Source organism: Gallus gallus, chromosome 2, assembly GCF_016699485.2.
Source record: "Gallus gallus isolate bGalGal1 chromosome 2, bGalGal1.mat.broiler.GRCg7b, whole genome shotgun sequence".
In the NCBI taxonomy this organism is placed as follows: domain Eukaryota; kingdom Metazoa; phylum Chordata; class Aves; order Galliformes; family Phasianidae; genus Gallus; species Gallus gallus.
The window spans coordinates 134,796,946-134,802,728 of record NC_052533.1 but is presented as its reverse complement, the minus strand read 5'-3'; positions in this window follow the sequence as shown (position 1 = coordinate 134,802,728).

Sequence of the window (5,783 nt, the reverse complement as noted above, 5' to 3'; positions counted from 1 at the left end):
CAACACAAGAATTCAGCCAAAGGATGTAAAATTTCAGTGATCAATGCGGTGTGCAAAAGAAAAGTGCAAAAACCATTAATGATCAAACTACTTATGCCTAGGACTGACTAAAATGTCTTATTTATGGTTTCATAACTCATAGGATAGTTCTTTCTCGTACTCTTGGGATGGCCAACCTTAAAACAATGACTTGGGGCTATAATACTGAGGCCAAAACCTCAAGAAGTTTTTGCATTTTCAGTCCAGCATATGTTTACATTCTTCCCTTAAGTAGATGACATCAAAGTGGGAAAGAGATGTGGATGACCCACAACATGGCTGGTACTAATTGCAATTAGGAAACTTCATAAGAATACACTCGACATTCAAACACATCATCTACTGTTCTATAGCTTCACTGAGGAGTTGTGAGGTTGCATTTAACAAAAATGCTGAAATTGTCTTCTATCACAAACAAATTTATATTCATTTTGTACAGGAGTTTAGGAATTTCCAAGTACTCCTGAACAAAAATGCCACACTGTATTCATTATGTTCATTATCTCTTCTGGTCTGCTTTTGTGCTATTTGCATCCACCACATCAGTGAGAAAACATCTGTATCAAGTCACCATGCATCTCCTGGTTTGTGCAGGCTGTATTCTTCTTTACTGTTATCTAAAGCATTGACAAGAGTCAGCCCACCTTTCCTCGGCCATGCCCACTAGTTCATAAAGTTAATTGTTTATTATCCTTTCTAGCACCTACTGCTTATTTTCCATGCTCTCTGCATCAACTTACAGATATTTTGTTACATTGATATTCTTTATCTTCTCCTTCTAAGCTACTCTACCTTCAGTTTTATTTGTAGGCTGTCAGTATATGCCAGATTATTTGGGTGAGTTGGAGATTTCTCCCCTTTCCTTTACAATTTGTCCAAAAAACTTGCCTGGTTTGGTAGTTTTGGTTGCAGAAGTTTGGCACCCACTTTTGACAGAGTAATGTAAACCACAAATTGCTTGCATTCAGAAATAATACGTGATAATTTTGTTCTCTTCAGGAACTGTCATACTGCATTCACTAAAGGGAGATGAATGAACATTTTGGGAAGAATTGTTTGTCAATAAGAAGTCAATACAAAATCAAGACAGAATTTATACTTTACCTCTCCATAATGATTTATTGCGCTTTCAAACATCATTCAGACAGAACCCTTTAGAGGCCCAAGAAGAAAAGTATTGATCTCTCTGGAGCTTTCTACTCATAGAGAGACAATAGGTGCAAATACTCATTACTTGGACAGCAAGCACAGATTACCACTCCTACTGAATTTCTTTTGGAAATCAGGGAATCGTGCCCATCTTTCCTTTTCTATTTCTCGAGAAACTTCTGGGCATAGCAACACTGAGCAATCTCTCACAAGGACTTCTAGACATTAATTAAATCTCCTGAGACTTGTCTCTCCCTGTTTGAGACAAGATCCATCACTTCACCATGTGCAGCTTCTCTCAGGTTCACCCTTGTCAGCTATACAACAAGAATTGTGGTCACATCCTGATCATTTCTCCTCAAGGCTACTGATCCTCCTCTTCATTTTCATCTGCTCTTTTTGCAGGCTATTTCAAAGGCCTCAGTAAATCATCTGCCTCAACAGTGGCACCTCTGAATTTTTCCATCATTTTCCTTTGGCCTCCTGCATTAAATTTAAGTTACTCATAGTTTCTTTCAAGATTCTCCAGAACAAAGCTCTGACCTATAGCACCAGCTGCAATATTTCCTCCTCCTGTTCCACTCAACCATTATACCACACCTCAGTGACATCTTTATCGTCTCCTCCATGGCCCTTAACATCCTCAACAACTGAAATGCCTTTTTTTATGCAGTTCACTAAGGAATGCACCTCTTTTCATACCTCCTTTCTCACAACACATCTTCCTCTGTTGACTGATACACTTACATCCCTCCCTGCCCCTGTACATTGCCATTCAGATAAGGCCAAGCACTGTTAAAACTAGGCAGTGATATCACACTGACCACTCAAGAGCTCCAGGCTTGTATTTATAGTTCATTTTTTTAAAGCCACTGGAGACAGCAGAATTCTTCATGCCTTGCACAGTGTCAACCTACTTCTAGACTTCAACAACTAATAACATGTAGAGGCTTACAATTAAGTATTATTTTCCTTCTTATTTTACAGATAGTTCAGTGCTGTTTTTCAAATCAGAGAAGCTTACCAGATGGAAAAAGAAAAACACACCACAGAGTGAAGATTTAGGTCTCCTGAATACTCCACAATCCCTACCCAACTTGCTGAGGCTAAGTCCAGGACACTTCTGTTCCCTGCCATAGGGCCTCTTCTCATAATTGACCCTTGCTGTCTTCTTCCCTTACTTAGACCTAGAAGACACGTGGCACTGCAGGCTCATCCTTCCAAGGACTGGTGAAGGATCTCAGCCAGCTATTGGAGTCCTGTCAGGCATCACAGGTCTAGTGGCTTAGCCAAGAATGCTTCTTTCCACTGGTAAAAGATGGTTTTTTTTTTTCCTCCTTTTTTCCAGTTGCACAAAATGTGAATAACAGAAGCTTAGGTTTGCAATTTTATGTGTGCAGCTGTTGCTATACAGGTATGTTTGTCATGAAGAGTTACAGGACTCAGCTTTTTATGTGTTGGTTCTGAGAGCATGAAGAAAATGTAAAAAAGAGGGTGTATAGTGCATTTTGTCTAATGGAGTATTTTCTGGCATTTTGGCAAAGATCTGGTGAGAAGGTGTTGCAACCATGTTTTGGACCCAGGCCTGTAACTGGAGATTAATTCTCACAGTAGAAGCAGTGTTACAGTACCAAGTGCAATGCTAATGGATATTCCAAAGACTGTAGAAAAAGCCCTTGCTACCATGAGAGAAGTAACGTAGATTTAAGGGCCAGTATATCTGTACTGCTCTTTGACCAGTGAAGCAGTTCACTGTAGCTGGAGGCAGAGTTTGAAGGCACATATACTCAGAGCACTTTGCTTCAGTGGGCCTTCTTACAACGCCGTCTCTCTCTTTATCCCTTGGCAGTTGCTTCTGTTGCTAAGGGGAGTACTTGCTTAGTTCTCTCGTTGTGTTCTGCTTTTAACTCTTACTTTTTCTGGGTGCAGCTGTTTGATTTGTACCTTGAAAAAAAATAAATGAAATGAAATGATATATATACTGTGTCATCCTTCAGATTTCAGGAAACACTTAGGTGGTATCTAGGGCTCACAACTGTTCAGTGACTTTAAGGCTTAGCAAGTCTGTGATTTCCTGTAAGCAAAACCTCAGCACTTCATTACAATAATATAAATATCTACAAGGTGGAATGGGATTTGAACACAAGTTTTATAACAAATACTGCCACCTTAGTTGTTGGACACAGCACTCAAAGAGCTCTTAGAGCACTCAGGTTCCAAGTACCCAGTATTTGGCTTGGCATTCAGGTACGTTACAAAAGCACAATCCACTGTGTGCTCAGTCAATGCTAAAAAACAATGTAATTGCACATGTAAATGACCAAAATTATCCATATTTCATTAAATGCTGTGTTATGAACAGATATAACACAACGTCGCAATTATTGTATTTAACAAATATGTCCCCTCACAGATTTCACTGTGATTTTTGGTTAATGAAGCAGCTTTCTGTCATGGAACAAAGAGGCAGAAACTTATCTGCAGCAATTCTAAAGGAGACTCTTGCTTGAAGGATTTTGTGTTTGTAGAGTAAATTGAAGATCAGGACATGTTTCTATTCAAGGAACCCTTCATATCACAGCCAGTGTAGGATCGTAAAATTGAAGAATACCCTGAGTTGGAAGGGACTCACAAGGATTATCAAATCAAACTCCTGGCTCCATATATAACCACCCAAAATTCAAACCCAGTGTTTGAGAACACTGTCTGAATGCTTCTTGAACTCTGGCAGTGTGGGGCCGTGCCCACTGCCCTAGGGAGGCTGTTAGCCTACCACCCTCTGGTGTGGAACCTTTTCCTAACAGCCACAGTTTCTCAGGGAAACTGTTCCAGTGTCTTACCACCCTCAACATAAAAAAATTCTTCCTTATATGCAACCTGAATCTACCCTCTTTCAGTTTAAAGCTAACATCCCTTGTCCTGTTTCTGCAGGCCCTGGTAAAAAAAAAAAACTCATTTTTTTCATCTTTTTATATATGGAAAGGCCACAATAAAGTCTCCCAAGAGTCCTCTCTTCTGTAGGCTAAACAATCCCAGCTCTCTCAGCTTTTCTTCATAACAAAGAAGTTCCAGCCCTCTGATTGTTTTTGTGGCCCTCCTCTATACCCGCTCTAATAGGTCTATGTCTTACACCTGGGCCCCAGAGATGGGTACAATAATTCCAAGTGGGATCTCAAGAGAGCAAAGGGAGAGAATTATCTCCCTTGAACTGCTGGCCATGCTTTTTTCGATGCATCCCACGATATCATTGGCTTTCTGGTCTGTAAGGGCTCATTGCCAGACGATATACAATTTTTCATTTATCAGTAGCCCCATGTTCTTTGTAGGGCTGCTCTCAATCCATCCATCCCACAGTCTGTACTGATGTTCAGGATTGCCCCAACCCAGGTGCAGGGCCTTGCACTCGGTCTTGTTGAATTTCATCACACTAACATGGGCCCACTTCTCAAGCCTGTCAAGATCCCCCTTGGTGGCACCCTTTGCCACTGGTGTTACAATGGCAGTAGTCAGCTGGGTGTCTTCTGCAGTTTTGCTGAGGGTGCACTCAATTCCCCTACCTATGTCATTAATGAAGACATTAAATAGTATTAGTCCTAGTATGGACCCTTGAGGGACACCACTCATTACAGGTTTCCGTTTGGACATTCAGCCACTGACTGCAATGAATATGGCCACCCATAGGAATTAGCAATTCCTTATCCCTCTGATAGTCCATCCATCAAAGCTGTATCTCTCCAATTATATATATGCTTCCTAAGCTTTGCCCTTCTAGCAAGTTTGAGGAAATTTATGGCTCATAAAAGTCAATGTTCTTGGACACTGTTAGATCAGAAAGAGAGGCAAAATCCAGAACTGAAGACTCGTAAAGTTTTAAAATATTCTGGTAACAAACTCCCCCTCATTAAACTAGAATGTAGCCAACTAGGGCATTTCTGATAATCTCACATGCTTTGATGCTATACAGGTAAAAATCATTTCTAAAATGTACATGATCCTGCCTACAAAGGCCACTTTGAGAGCTCTCTCTGAAACAATTTTTTTAGCAATTAATTGTAAATTAAGTTCTATGGGATTTGCCACCAGTCTCAGTGGAATAAGGCTTTCATCCACTTTATATCGGCTTATAGGGTTCCTTTTCTGTTTTTCTGTTTGTTTCTGGCATGAGCCAGTCCAGAGAATAGCTGCAATCTGTCATCTGGTAGTAGACACTGAATGTACGTCAGGGGGGAAAAAAAAAGAATTAAAAAAAACCCCAACAACAAAAAACAGCCTGCCAGCTCTTACAGCCTTAAACCTTTGGTGCAGTACAAGGCTTACAAGATGATTTAAAATCTGCATGTGTAGGAAATGAGGAAAATGGGCTGACTCTACACAGAAAATGGGTTTGGGACAGACTGAGATTGATGGCTTTGTGACAATGACAGTAAAGTTAATAGCTGATATACTCAGACAACAGACTCCATTTTAAATTTAAAATTGAAGTGTATACTGCTGACAGCATCATACTGACCATTCATTGCTAGACCTAATTTCTATCTGGTAATGACTACGACAAGCTGAATAGATAATGATGTGATCGCAGAACGCTTGGGAAA